The 12,580-nt window shown below is 50.9% G+C and overlaps 9 non-coding genes across 9 annotated transcripts; all 9 read right to left on the bottom strand.

Annotated features, from left to right (window-relative positions):
- Positions 1-704: 704 nt before the first annotated feature.
- Positions 705-786, bottom strand: trnal-uag (transfer RNA leucine (anticodon UAG)). Its single transcript has one exon. It is a non-coding gene; the product is annotated as a tRNA-Leu (tRNA).
- Positions 787-2,983: 2,197 nt separating this feature from the next.
- On the bottom strand, positions 2,984-3,065 carry trnal-uag (transfer RNA leucine (anticodon UAG)). Its single transcript has one exon. It is a non-coding gene; the product is annotated as a tRNA-Leu (tRNA).
- A 1,051-nt stretch (positions 3,066-4,116) lies between these two features.
- trnal-aag (transfer RNA leucine (anticodon AAG)) lies at positions 4,117-4,198 on the bottom strand. Its single transcript has one exon. It is a non-coding gene; the product is annotated as a tRNA-Leu (tRNA).
- Positions 4,199-5,283: 1,085 nt separating this feature from the next.
- On the bottom strand, positions 5,284-5,365 carry trnal-uag (transfer RNA leucine (anticodon UAG)). Its single transcript has one exon. It is a non-coding gene; the product is annotated as a tRNA-Leu (tRNA).
- A 1,050-nt stretch (positions 5,366-6,415) lies between these two features.
- On the bottom strand, positions 6,416-6,497 carry trnal-aag (transfer RNA leucine (anticodon AAG)). Its single transcript has one exon. It is a non-coding gene; the product is annotated as a tRNA-Leu (tRNA).
- Positions 6,498-7,580: 1,083 nt separating this feature from the next.
- trnal-uag (transfer RNA leucine (anticodon UAG)) lies at positions 7,581-7,662 on the bottom strand. Its single transcript has one exon. It is a non-coding gene; the product is annotated as a tRNA-Leu (tRNA).
- A 1,051-nt stretch (positions 7,663-8,713) lies between these two features.
- trnal-aag (transfer RNA leucine (anticodon AAG)) lies at positions 8,714-8,795 on the bottom strand. Its single transcript has one exon. It is a non-coding gene; the product is annotated as a tRNA-Leu (tRNA).
- Positions 8,796-11,042: 2,247 nt separating this feature from the next.
- trnal-aag (transfer RNA leucine (anticodon AAG)) lies at positions 11,043-11,124 on the bottom strand. Its single transcript has one exon. It is a non-coding gene; the product is annotated as a tRNA-Leu (tRNA).
- Positions 11,125-12,209: 1,085 nt separating this feature from the next.
- trnal-uag (transfer RNA leucine (anticodon UAG)) lies at positions 12,210-12,291 on the bottom strand. The gene has a single exon. It is a non-coding gene; the product is annotated as a tRNA-Leu (tRNA).
- Positions 12,292-12,580: the final 289 nt, after the last annotated feature.

Raw genomic sequence — 12,580 nt, 5'->3', positions numbered from 1 at the left:
AGTGGGATTCAACTCACACCCCCGAAGAGACTAGAGCCTTAATCCAGAGCCTTAGACCACTCAGCCACGCTACCCTGGCACATTCACCCTCGTGGGCCCTTTTTTTTTTTGTCGCGCTTCGCTGCAAGCTGATGCCTTGTAATTCGCCGCCGTAAAGGCATCCTTTATACAGGGGTATGCAGTCCTACTCCTGGTGGCCCCCTTCCTGTAGAGTGGAGGTCAGCATCAAGCAGCTCCTGATTGGTTAACACGGCGTGAAGTGACACAGAAGTTCAGATTTTTCACCTCGGGTAGCAGACGCGAATTCTTGTCAGACGCGTGATTCACAAAAAAGCACAATTCGCGCTTAACGCACCTAACGCGCCAGACGCGCGAACTAGACACGCGGATGAGGCGAATTCGCGTCTACCGTGCCGCGCCTCATTCGCGCCGCAAGAACTCCAGGCGCGTGTTAACGCGTCTTACCATTGACTTAACATTGAAATCACTCGGACCAGACGCATATTCCCGTTTGGTGTGAATGTAGCATTAGACCGCGCGGCCATGCTACCTCGTCGGGTTGCGCTCCAAGGGTCTCTTCGACAGGTGGAACGGCCTCCCTAATACTTACTCTGCAGAACTGCTGCAGTCTAATCCTGTTTGCGAGAAATAATCCCGCTGCCAAGCGGGTTAGACGACCTCCCTGCCTTGGTTAAAATGGCTGCTGGCAGCGATGGGATTCGAACCCACGCCCCCGAAGAGACTGGAGTCTAAATCCAGCTCCTTAGACCACTCGGCCACGCTACCCTGTGATTTGCACTTTTGTGGGACGTTTTCTGCCCTCTTCCCCCACCCCAAAGATAGAGAGAACGTCGGCCGCCGGACCTTCTTTGCAAAGCCTCTGGAATGCGGGCAAAGAACTTTTTTTTTTTTGGGTATGCACAATAGCCTTCCAAAACTCTGTCTTGGCAGCAATGGGATTCAAACCCACACCCCTGAAGAGACTGGAGCCTTAATCCAGCGCCTTATGCTAAGTTCACACCAAACGCGAATACGCGTCTAAATTCTCGCCTGCCGCTTCTATTTATACACGTGACCACTTTGTGTTCATTCACCCGTCAAGAGCGAAATGGACGCGCATAAAAACAAAAGTTTGAAGCGAAATTTACGTGCGTCAGGTGCGTCAGAGACGAAAGTTTCAAAAAGTTTCGAACCCCGTTGGCAGCCATCTTTTTACAAGATGTCTGTTGTTGATCGCTCATTTATCGAGAGTTTCACTGCTCTGTATTTGCTCTGGAGAGCAGAACAGAGATGTAGTGATCATCGTCGCTGTATTTGGGTTGTGCTTCGCCACAAGCTGATGCCTTGTAATTCCCCGCCGTAAAGGCATCCTTAATACAGGGTATGCAGTCCTACTCCTGGTGGCCCCCTCCCTGTGGAGTGGAGGTCCATCTCTGATCAAGCACACCTGAATCCGCTAATCAAGGCCTTTGGGGCTTATGTGAAAACGATAGCCAGCTGTGTTGCATTTAAAATCAAAATGATCAGGCAGCTGTTATTTCACCCAAAACTTTCCATGAGTGACATGGGTTGTCTCCATTCTTGTAGACTACTCATTGTTTTTCATTAATATAATTTTCAAATTCGTTGAATTGTTTGTTTGTTTTTTATTGCACCTCTCCTATGATTGTAAATTATTGGTGTGCCTCTGTTGGAATGGAGCAGAGGCTGGGACAAGCTTCCAGCACTGACTTTGCTAAATGGCCAAGAATGCGAAAGCGGCTAAGTTTGGATGAGCATGCAGCGTCACTTCTCCAGTCGCTTCGCAGCCTCAGGAGCTTTCCAAAAGACTTCCCTGGCAGCGTCGGGATTCGAACCCACGCCCCCGAAGAGACTGGAGCCTTAATCCAGCGCCTTAGACCGCTCGGCCACGCTATCTTGTCATGGTGTGTTCCACGGGTCTTTACGACAGGTCAAACGGCCTCCCTAATACTGACTCTGCAGAACTGCTGCAGTCTAATCCTGTTTGACTGCCAAGCGGGTTAGACGACCTCCCTGCCTTGGTTAAAATGGCTGCTGGCAGCGATGGGATTCGAACCCACGCCCCCGAAGAGACTTTAGACCACTCGGCCACGCTACCCTGGAATGTTCACCTTCGTGGGCCCTTTTCTCCCCACCCCAAAGATAGACAAAACGTCGGCCGCCGGACCTTCTTTGCAAAGCCTCTGGAGTGCGGGCAAAGAACGTTTTTTTTTTTTTTGTGTAGGCACAATAGCCTTCCGAAACTCTGTCTTGGCAGCAGTGGGATTCAACTCACACCCCCGAAGAGACTAGAGCCTTAATCCAGAGCCTTAGACCACTCGGCCACGCTACCCTGGCACATTCACCCTCGTGGGCCCTTTTTTTTTTTGTCGCGCTTCGCTGCAAGCTGATGCCTTGTAATTCGCCGCCGTAAAGGCATCCTTTATACAGGGGTATGCAGTCCTACTCCTGGTGGCCCCCTTCCTGTAGAGTGGAGGTCAGCATCAAGCAGCTCCTGATTGGTTAACACGGCGTAAAGTGACACAGAAGATTAGATTTTTCACCTCGGGTAGCAGACGCGAATTCTTGTCAGACGCGTGATTCACAAAAAAGCACAATTCGCGCTTAACGCACCTAACGCGCCAGACGCACGAACTAGACACGCGGATGAGGCGAATTCGCGTCTACCGTGCCGCGCCTCATTCGCGCCGCAAGAACTCCAGGCGCGTGTTAACGCGTCTTACCATTGACTTAACATTGAAATCACTCGGACCAGACGCATATTCCCGTTTGGTGTGAATGTAGCATTAGACCGCGCGGCCATGCTACCTCGTCGGGTTGCGCTCCAAGGGTCTCTTCGACAGGTGGAACGGCCTCCCTAATACTTACTCTGCAGAACTGCTGCAGTCTAATCCTGTTTGCGAGAAATAATCCCGCTGCCAAGCGGGTTAGACGACCTCCCTGCCTTGGTTAAAATGGCTGCTGGCAGCGATGGGATTCGAACCCACGCCCCCGAAGAGACTGGAGTCTAAATCCAGCGCCTTAGACCACTCGGCCACGCTACCCTGTGATTTGCACTTTTGTGGGACGTTTTCTGCCCTCTTCCCCCACCCCAAAGATAGAGAGAACGTCGGCCGCCGGACCTTCTTTGCAAAGCCTCTGGAATGCGGGCAAAGAACTTTTTTTTTTGGGGGGGTATGCACAATAGCCTTCCAAAACTCTGTCTTGGCAGCAGTGGGATTCAAACCCACACCCCTGAAGAGACTGGAGCCTTAATCCAGCGCCTTATGCTAAATTCACACCAAACGCGAATACGCGTCTAAATTCTCGCCTGCCGCTTCTATTTATACACGTGACCACTTTGTGTTCATTCACCCATCAAGAGCGAAATGGACGCGCATAAAAACAAAAGTTTGAAGCGAAATTGACGTACGTCAGGTGCGTCAGAGGCGAAAGTTTCAAAAAGTTTCGAACCCCGTTGGCAGCCATCTTTTTACAAGATGTCAGTTGTTGATCGCTCATTTATCGAGAGTTTCACTGCTCTGTATTTGCTCTGGAGAGCAGAACAGAGGTGTAGGGATCATCGTCGCTGTATTTGGGTTGCGCTTCGCCACAAGCTGATGCCTTGTAATTCGCCACCGTAAAGGCATCCTTAATACAGGGTATGCAGTCCTACTCCTGGTGGCCCCCTTCCTGTGGAGTGGAGGTCCATCTCTGATCAAGCACACCTGAATCCACTAATCAAGGCCTTTGGGGCTTATATAAAAACGATAGCCAGCAGTGTTGCATTTAAAATCAAAATGATCAGGCAGCTGTTATTTCACCCAAAACTTTCCATGAGTGACATGGGTTGTCTCCATTCTTGTAGACTACTCATTGTTTTTCATTAATATAATTTTCAAATTCGTTGAATTGTTTGTTTGTTTTTTATTGCACCTCTCCTATGATTGTAAATTATTGGTGTGCCTCTGTTGGAATGGAGCAGAGGCTGGGACAAGCTTCCAGCACTGACTTTGCTAAATGGCAAAGAATGCGAAAGCGGCTAAGTTTGGATGAGCATGCAGCGTCACTTCTCCAGTCGCTTCGCAGCCTCAGGAGCTTTCCAAAAGACTTCCCTGGCAGCCGTGGGATTCGAACCCACGCCCCCGAAGAGACTGGAGCCTTAATCCAGCGCCTTAGACCGCTCGGCCACGCTACCCCGTCATGGTGTGTTCCACGGGTCTTTACGACAGGTCAAACGGCCTCCCTAATACTGACTGTGCGGAACGGCTGCAGTCTAATCCTGTTTGACTGCCAAGCGGGTTAGACGACCTCCCTGCCTTGGTTAAAATGGCTGCTGGCAGCGATGGGATTCGAACCCACGCCCCCGAAGAGACTGGAGCCTAACTCAAATGCCTTAGACCACTCGGCCACGCTACCCTGGAATGTTCACCTTCGTGGGCCCTTTTCTCCCCACCCCAAAGATAGACAAAACGTCGGCCGCCGGACCTTCTTTGCAAAGCCTCTGGAGTGCGGGCAAAGAACGTTTTTTTTTTTTTTGTGTAGGCACAATAGCCTTCCGAAACTCTGTCTTGGCAGCAGTGGGATTCAACTCACACCCCCGAAGAGACTAGAGCCTTAATCCAGAGCCTTAGACCACTCAGCCACGCTACCCTGGCACATTCACCCTCGTGGGCCCTTTTTTTTTTTGTCGCGCTTCGCTGCAAGCTGATGCCTTGTAATTCGCCGCCGTAAAGGCATCCTTTATACAGGGGTATGCAGTCCTACTCCTGGTGGCCCCCTTCCTGTAGAGTGGAGGTCAGCATCAAGCAGCTCCTGATTGGTTAACACGGCGTGAAGTGACACAGAAGTTCAGATTTTTCACCTCGGGTAGCAGACGCGAATTCTTGTCAGACGCGTGATTCACAAAAAAGCACAATTCGCGCTTAACGCACCTAACGCGCCAGACGCGCGAACTAGACACGCGGATGAGGCGAATTCGCGTCTACCGTGCCGCGCCTCATTCGCGCCGCAAGAACTCCAGGCGCGTGTTAACGCGTCTTACCATTGACTTAACATTGAAATCACTCGGACCAGACGCATATTCCCGTTTGGTGTGAATGTAGCATTAGACCGCGCGGCCATGCTACCTCGTCGGGTTGCGCTCCAAGGGTCTCTTCGACAGGTGGAACGGCCTCCCTAATACTTACTCTGCAGAACTGCTGCAGTCTAATCCTGTTTGCGAGAAATAATCCCGCTGCCAAGCGGGTTAGACGACCTCCCTGCCTTGGTTAAAATGGCTGCTGGCAGCGATGGGATTCGAACCCACGCCCCCGAAGAGACTGGAGTCTAAATCCAGCTCCTTAGACCACTCGGCCACGCTACCCTGTGATTTGCACTTTTGTGGGACGTTTTCTGCCCTCTTCCCCCACCCCAAAGATAGAGAGAACGTCGGCCGCCGGACCTTCTTTGCAAAGCCTCTGGAATGCGGGCAAAGAACTTTTTTTTTTGGGGGGGTATGCACAATAGCCTTCCAAAACTCTGTCTTGGCAGCAGTGGGATTCAAACCCACACCCCTGAAGAGACTGGAGCCTTAATCCAGCGCCTTATGCTAAATTCACACCAAACGCGAATACGCGTCTAAATTCTCGCCTGCCGCTTCTATTTATACACGTGACCACTTTGTGTTCATTCACCCATCAAGAGCGAAATGGACGCGCATAAAAACAAAAGTTTGAAGCGAAATTGACGTACGTCAGGTGCGTCAGAGGCGAAAGTTTCAAAAAGTTTCGAACCCCGTTGGCAGCCATCTTTTTACAAGATGTCAGTTGTTGATCGCTCATTTATCGAGAGTTTCACTGCTCTGTATTTGCTCTGGAGAGCAGAACAGAGGTGTAGGGATCATCGTCGCTGTATTTGGGTTGCGCTTCGCCACAAGCTGATGCCTTGTAATTCGCCACCGTAAAGGCATCCTTAATACAGGGTATGCAGTCCTACTCCTGGTGGCCCCCTTCCTGTGGAGTGGAGGTCCATCTCTGATCAAGCACACCTGAATCCACTAATCAAGGCCTTTGGGGCTTATGTGAAAACGATAGCCAGCAGTGTTGCATTTAAAATCAAAATGATCAGGCAGCTGTTATTTCACCCAAAACTTTCCATGAGTGACATGGGTTGTCTCCATTCTTGTAGACTACTCATTGTTTTTCATTAATATAATTTTCAAATTCGTTGAATTGTTTGTTTGTTTTTTATTGCACCTCTCCTATGATTGTAAATTATTGGTGTGCCTCTGTTGGAATGGAGCAGAGGCTGGGACAAGCTTCCAGCACTGACTTTGCTAAATGGCAAAGAATGCGAAAGCAGCTAAGTTTGGATGAGATGCAGCGTCACTTCTCCAGTCGCTTCGCAGCCTCAGGAGCTTTCCAAAAGACTTCCCTGGCAGCGGTGGGATTCGAACCCACGCCCCCGAAGAGACTGGAGCCTTAATCCAGCGCCTTAGACCGCTCGGCCACGCTATCTTGTCATGGTGTGTTCCACGGGTCTTTACGACAGGTCAAACGGCCTCCCTAATACTGACTCTGCAGAACTGCTGCAGTCTAATCCTGTTTGACTGCCAAGCGGGTTAGACGACCTCCCTGCCTTGGTTAAAATGGCTGCTGGCAGCGATGGGATTCGAACCCACGCCCCCGAAGAGACTGGAGCCTAACTCAAATGCCTTAGACCACTCGGCCACGCTACCCTGGAATGTTCACCTTCGTGGGCCCTTTTCTCCCCACCCCAAAGATAGACAAAACGTCGGCCGCCGGACCTTCTTTGCAAAGCCTCTGGAGTGCGGGCAAAGAACGTTTTTTTTTTTTGTGTAGGCACAATAGCCTTCCGAAACTCTGTCTTGGCAGCAGTGGGATTCAACTCACACCCCCGAAGAGACTAGAGCCTTAATCCAGAGCCTTAGACCACTCGGCCACGCTACCCTGGCACATTCACCCTCGTGGGCCCTTTTTTTTTTTGTCGCGCTTCGCTGCAAGCTGATGCCTTGTAATTCGCCGCCGTAAAGGCATCCTTTATACAGGGGTATGCAGTCCTACTCCTGGTGGCCCCCTTCCTGTAGAGTGGAGGTCAGCATCAAGCAGCTCCTGATTGGTTAACACGGCGTGAAGTGACACAGAAGTTCAGATTTTTCACCTCGGGTAGCAGACGCGAATTCTTGTCAGACGCGTGATTCACAAAAAAGCACAATTCGCGCTTAACGCACCTAACGCGCCAGACGCGCGAACTAGACACGCGGATGAGGCGAATTCGCGTCTACCGTGCCGCGCCTCATTCGCGCCGCAAGAACTCCAGGCGCGTGTTAACGCGTCTTACCATTGACTTAACATTGAAATCACTCGGACCAGACGCATATTCCCGTTTGGTGTGAATGTAGCATTAGACCGCGCGGCCATGCTACCTCGTCGGGTTGCGCTCCAAGGGTCTCTTCGACAGGTGGAACGGCCTCCCTAATACTTACTCTGCAGAACTGCTGCAGTCTAATCCTGTTTGCGAGAAATAATCCCGCTGCCAAGCGGGTTAGACGACCTCCCTGCCTTGGTTAAAATGGCTGCTGGCAGCGATGGGATTCGAACCCACGCCCCCGAAGAGACTGGAGTCTAAATCCAGCGCCTTAGACCACTCGGCCACGCTACCCTGTGATTTGCACTTTTGTGGGACGTTTTCTGCCCTCTTCCCCCACCCCAAAGATAGAGAGAACGTCGGCCGCCGGACCTTCTTTGCAAAGCCTCTGGAATGCGGGCAAAGAACTTTTTTTTTTGGGGGGGTATGCACAATAGCCTTCCAAAACTCTGTCTTGGCAGCAGTGGGATTCAAACCCACACCCCTGAAGAGACTGGAGCCTTAATCCAGCGCCTTATGCTAAATTCACACCAAACGCGAATACGCGTCTAAATTCTCGCCTGCCGCTTCTATTTATACACGTGACCACTTTGTGTTCATTCACCCATCAAGAGCGAAATGGACGCGCATAAAAACAAAAGTTTGAAGCGAAATTGACGTACGTCAGGTGCGTCAGAGGCGAAAGTTTCAAAAAGTTTCGAACCCCGTTGGCAGCCATCTTTTTACAAGATGTCAGTTGTTGATCGCTCATTTATCGAGAGTTTCACTGCTCTGTATTTGCTCTGGAGAGCAGAACAGAGGTGTAGGGATCATCGTCGCTGTATTTGGGTTGCGCTTCGCCACAAGCTGATGCCTTGTAATTCGCCGCCGTAAAGGCATCCTTAATACAGGGTATGCAGTCCTACTCCTGGTGGCCCCCTTCCTGTGGAGTGGAGGTCCATCTCTGATCAAGCACACCTGAATCCACTAATCAAGGCCTTTGGGGCTTATGTGAAAACGATAGCCAGCAGTGTTGCATTTAAAATCAAAATGATCAGGCAGCTGTTATTTCACCCAAAACTTTCCATGAGTGACATGGGTTGTCTCCATTCTTGTAGACTACTCATTGTTTTTCATTAATATAATTTTCAAATTCGTTGAATTGTTTGTTTGTTTTTTATTGCACCTCTCCTATGATTGTAAATTATTTGTGTGCCTCTGTTGGAATGGAGCAGAGGCTGGGACAAGCTTCCAGCATTGACTTTGCTAAATGGCAAAGAATGCGAAAGCGGCTAAGTTTGGATGAGCATGCAGCGTCACTTCTCCAGTCGCTTCGCAGCCTCAGGAGCTTTCCAAAAGACTTCCCTGGCAGCGGTGGGATTCGAACCCACGCCCCCGAAGAGACTGGAGCCTTAATCCAGCGCCTTAGACCGCTCGGCCACGCTACCCTGTCATGATGTGTTCCACGGGTCTTTACAACAGGTCAAACGGCCTCCCTAATACTGACTCTGCGGAACGGATGCAGTCTAATCCTGTTTGCGTAAAACAAACCCGCTCCCAAGCGGGTTAGAGGGCCTCCCTGCCTTGGTTAAAATGGCTGCTGGCAGCAATGGGATTTGAACCAACGCCCCCGAGGAGACTGGAGCCTAACTCAAATGCCTTAGACCACTCGGCCACGCTACCCTGGAATGTTCACCTTCGTGGGCCCTTTTCTCCCCACCCCAAAGATAGACAAAACGTCGGCTGCCGGACCTTCTTTGCAAAGCCTCTGGAGTGCGGGCAAAGAACGTTTTTTTTTTTGTGTAGGCACAATAGCCTTCCGAAACTCTGTCTTGGCAGTAGTGGGATTCAAGTCACACCCCTGAAGAGACTAGAGCCTTAATCCAGAGCCTTAGACCACTCGGCCACGCTACCCTGGCACATCCACCCTCGTGGGCCCTTTTTTTTTCTTGTCGCGCTTCGCTGCAAGCTGATGCCTTGTAATTCGCCGCCGTAAAGGCATCCTTTATACAGGGGTATGCAGTCCTACTCCTGGTGGCCCCCTTCCTGTAGAGTGGAGGTCAGCATCAAGCAGCTCCTGATTGGTTAACGCGGCGTGAAGTGACACAGAAGTTCAGATTTTTCACCTCGGGTAGCAGACGCGAATTCTTGTCAGACGCGTGATTCACAAAAAAGCACAATTCGCACTTAACGCACCTAACGCGCCAGACGCTCAATTCGCGCCATTCGCGCGAACTAGACACGCAGATGAGGCGAATTCGCGTCTACCGCGCTGCGCCTCATTCGCACCGCAAGAACTCCAGGCGCGTGTTAACGCGTCTTACCATTGACTTAACATTGAAATCACTCGGACCAGACGCATATTCCCGTTTGGTGTGAATGTAGCATTAGACCGCGCGGCCATGCTACCTTGTCGGGTTGCGCTCCAAGGGTCTCTTCGACAGGTGGAACGGCCTCCCTAATACTTACTCTGCAGAACTGCTGCAGTCTAATCCCTTTTGCGAGAAATAATCCCGCTGCCAAGCGGGTTAGACGACCTCACTGCCTTGGTTAAAATGGCTGCTGGCAGCGATGGGATTCGAACCAAAGCCCCCGAAGAGACTGGAGCCTAAAACCAGCACCTTAGACCACTCGGCCACGCTACACTGGGATTTGCACTTTTGTGGGCCGTTTTCTGCCGTCTTCCCCCACCCCAAAGATAGAGAGAACGTCGGCCGCCGGACCTTCTTTGCAAAGCCTCTGGAATGCGGGCAAAGAACTTTTTTTTTTTTTGGGTATGCACAATAGCCTTCCAAAACTCTGTCTTGGCAGCAATGGGATTCAAACCCACACCCCTGAAGAGACTGGAGCCTTAATCCAGCGCCTTATGCTAAGTTCACACCAAACGCGAATACGCGTCTAAATTCTCGCCTGCCGCTTCTATTTATACACGTGACCACTTTGTGTTCATTCACCCGTCAAGAGCGAAATGGACGCGCATAAAAACAAAAGTTTGAAGCGAAATTTACGTGCGTCAGGTGCGTCAGAGACGAAAGTTTCAAAAAGTTTCGAACCCCGTTGGCAGCCATCTTTTTACAAGATGTCTGTTGTTGATCGCTCATTTATCGAGAGTTTCACTGCTCTGTATTTGCTCTGGAGAGCAGAACAGAGATGTAGTGATCATCGTCGCTGTATTTGGGTTGTGCTTCGCCACAAGCTGATGCCTTGTAATTCCCCGCCGTAAAGGCATCCTTAATACAGGGTATGCAGTCCTACTCCTGGTGGCCCCCTCCCTGTGGAGTGGAGGTCCATCTCTGATCAAGCACACCTGAATCCGCTAATCAAGGCCTTTGGGGCTTATGTGAAAACGATAGCCAGCTGTGTTGCATTTAAAATCAAAATGATCAGGCAGCTGTTATTTCACCCAAAACTTTCCATGAGTGACATGGGTTGTCTCCATTCTTGTAGACTACTCATTGTTTTTCATTAATATAATTTTCAAATTCGTTGAATTGTTTGTTTGTTTTTTATTGCACCTCTCCTATGATTGTAAATTATTGGTGTGCCTCTGTTGGAATGGAGCAGAGGCTGGGACAAGCTTCCAGCACTGACTTTGCTAAATGGCAAAGAATGCGAAAGCGGCTAAGTTTGGATGAGCATGCAGCGTCACTTCTCCAGTCGCTTCGCAGCCTCAGGAGCTTTCCAAAAGACTTCCCTGGCAGCCGTGGGATTCGAACCCACGCCCCCGAAGAGACTGGAGCCTTAATCCAGCGCCTTAGACCGCTCGGCCACGCTACCCCGTCATGGTGTGTTCCACGGGTCTTTACGACAGGTCAAACGGCCTCCCTAATACTGACTGTGCGGAACGGCTGCAGTCTAATCCTGTTTGACTGCCAAGCGGGTTAGACGACCTCCCTGCCTTGGTTAAAATGGCTGCTGGCAGCGATGGGATTCGAACCCACGCCCCCGAAGAGACTGGAGCCTAACTCAAATGCCTTAGACCACTCGGCCACGCTACCCTGGAATGTTCACCTTCGTGGGCCCTTTTCTCCCCACCCCAAAGATAGACAAAACGTCGGCCGCCGGACCTTCTTTGCAAAGCCTCTGGAGTGCGGGCAAAGAACGTTTTTTTTTTTTTTGTGTAGGCACAATAGCCTTCCGAAACTCTGTCTTGGCAGCAGTGGGATTCAACTCACACCCCCGAAGAGACTAGAGCCTTAATCCAGAGCCTTAGACCACTCGGCCACGCTACCCTGGCACATTCACCCTCGTGGGCCCTTTTTTTTTTTGTCGCGCTTCGCTGCAAGCTGATGCCTTGTAATTCGCCGCCGTAAAGGCATCCTTTATACAGGGGTATGCAGTCCTACTCCTGGTGGCCCCCTTCCTGTAGAGTGGAGGTCAGCATCAAGCAGCTCCTGATTGGTTAACACGGCGTAAAGTGACACAGAAGATTAGATTTTTCACCTCGGGTAGCAGACGCGAATTCTTGTCAGACGCGTGATTCACAAAAAAGCACAATTCGCGCTTAACGCACCTAACGCGCCAGACGCACGAACTAGACACGCGGATGAGGCGAATTCGCGTCTACCGTGCCGCGCCTCATTCGCGCCGCAAGAACTCCAGGCGCGTGTTAACGCGTCTTACCATTGACTTAACATTGAAATCACTCGGACCAGACGCATATTCCCGTTTGGTGTGAATGTAGCATTAGACCGCGCGGCCATGCTACCTCGTCGGGTTGCGCTCCAAGGGTCTCTTCGACAGGTGGAACGGCCTCCCTAATACTTACTCTGCAGAACTGCTGCAGTCTAATCCTGTTTGCGAGAAATAATCCCGCTGCCAAGCGGGTTAGACGACCTCCCTGCCTTGGTTAAAATGGCTGCTGGCAGCGATGGGATTCGAACCCACGCCCCCGAAGAGACTGGAGTCTAAATCCAGCGCCTTAGACCACTCGGCCACGCTACCCTGTGATTTGCACTTTTGTGGGACGTTTTCTGCCCTCTTCCCCCACCCCAAAGATAGAGAGAACGTCGGCCGCCGGACCTTCTTTGCAAAGCCTCTGGAATGCGGGCAAAGAACTTTTTTTTTTGGGGGGGTATGCACAATAGCCTTCCAAAACTCTGTCTTGGCAGCAGTGGGATTCAAACCCACACCCCTGAAGAGACTGGAGCCTTAATCCAGCGCCTTATGCTAAATTCACACCAAACGCGAATACGCGTCTAAATTCTCGCCTGCCGCTTCTATTTATACACGT

Source organism: Garra rufa, chromosome 1 (genome assembly GCF_049309525.1).
Source record: "Garra rufa chromosome 1, GarRuf1.0, whole genome shotgun sequence".
Classification (NCBI taxonomy): Eukaryota; Metazoa; Chordata; class Actinopteri; order Cypriniformes; family Cyprinidae; genus Garra; species Garra rufa.
The sequence above is the reverse complement of the archived record's forward strand: the minus strand, read 5'-3'. Positions and strand labels throughout refer to the sequence as shown.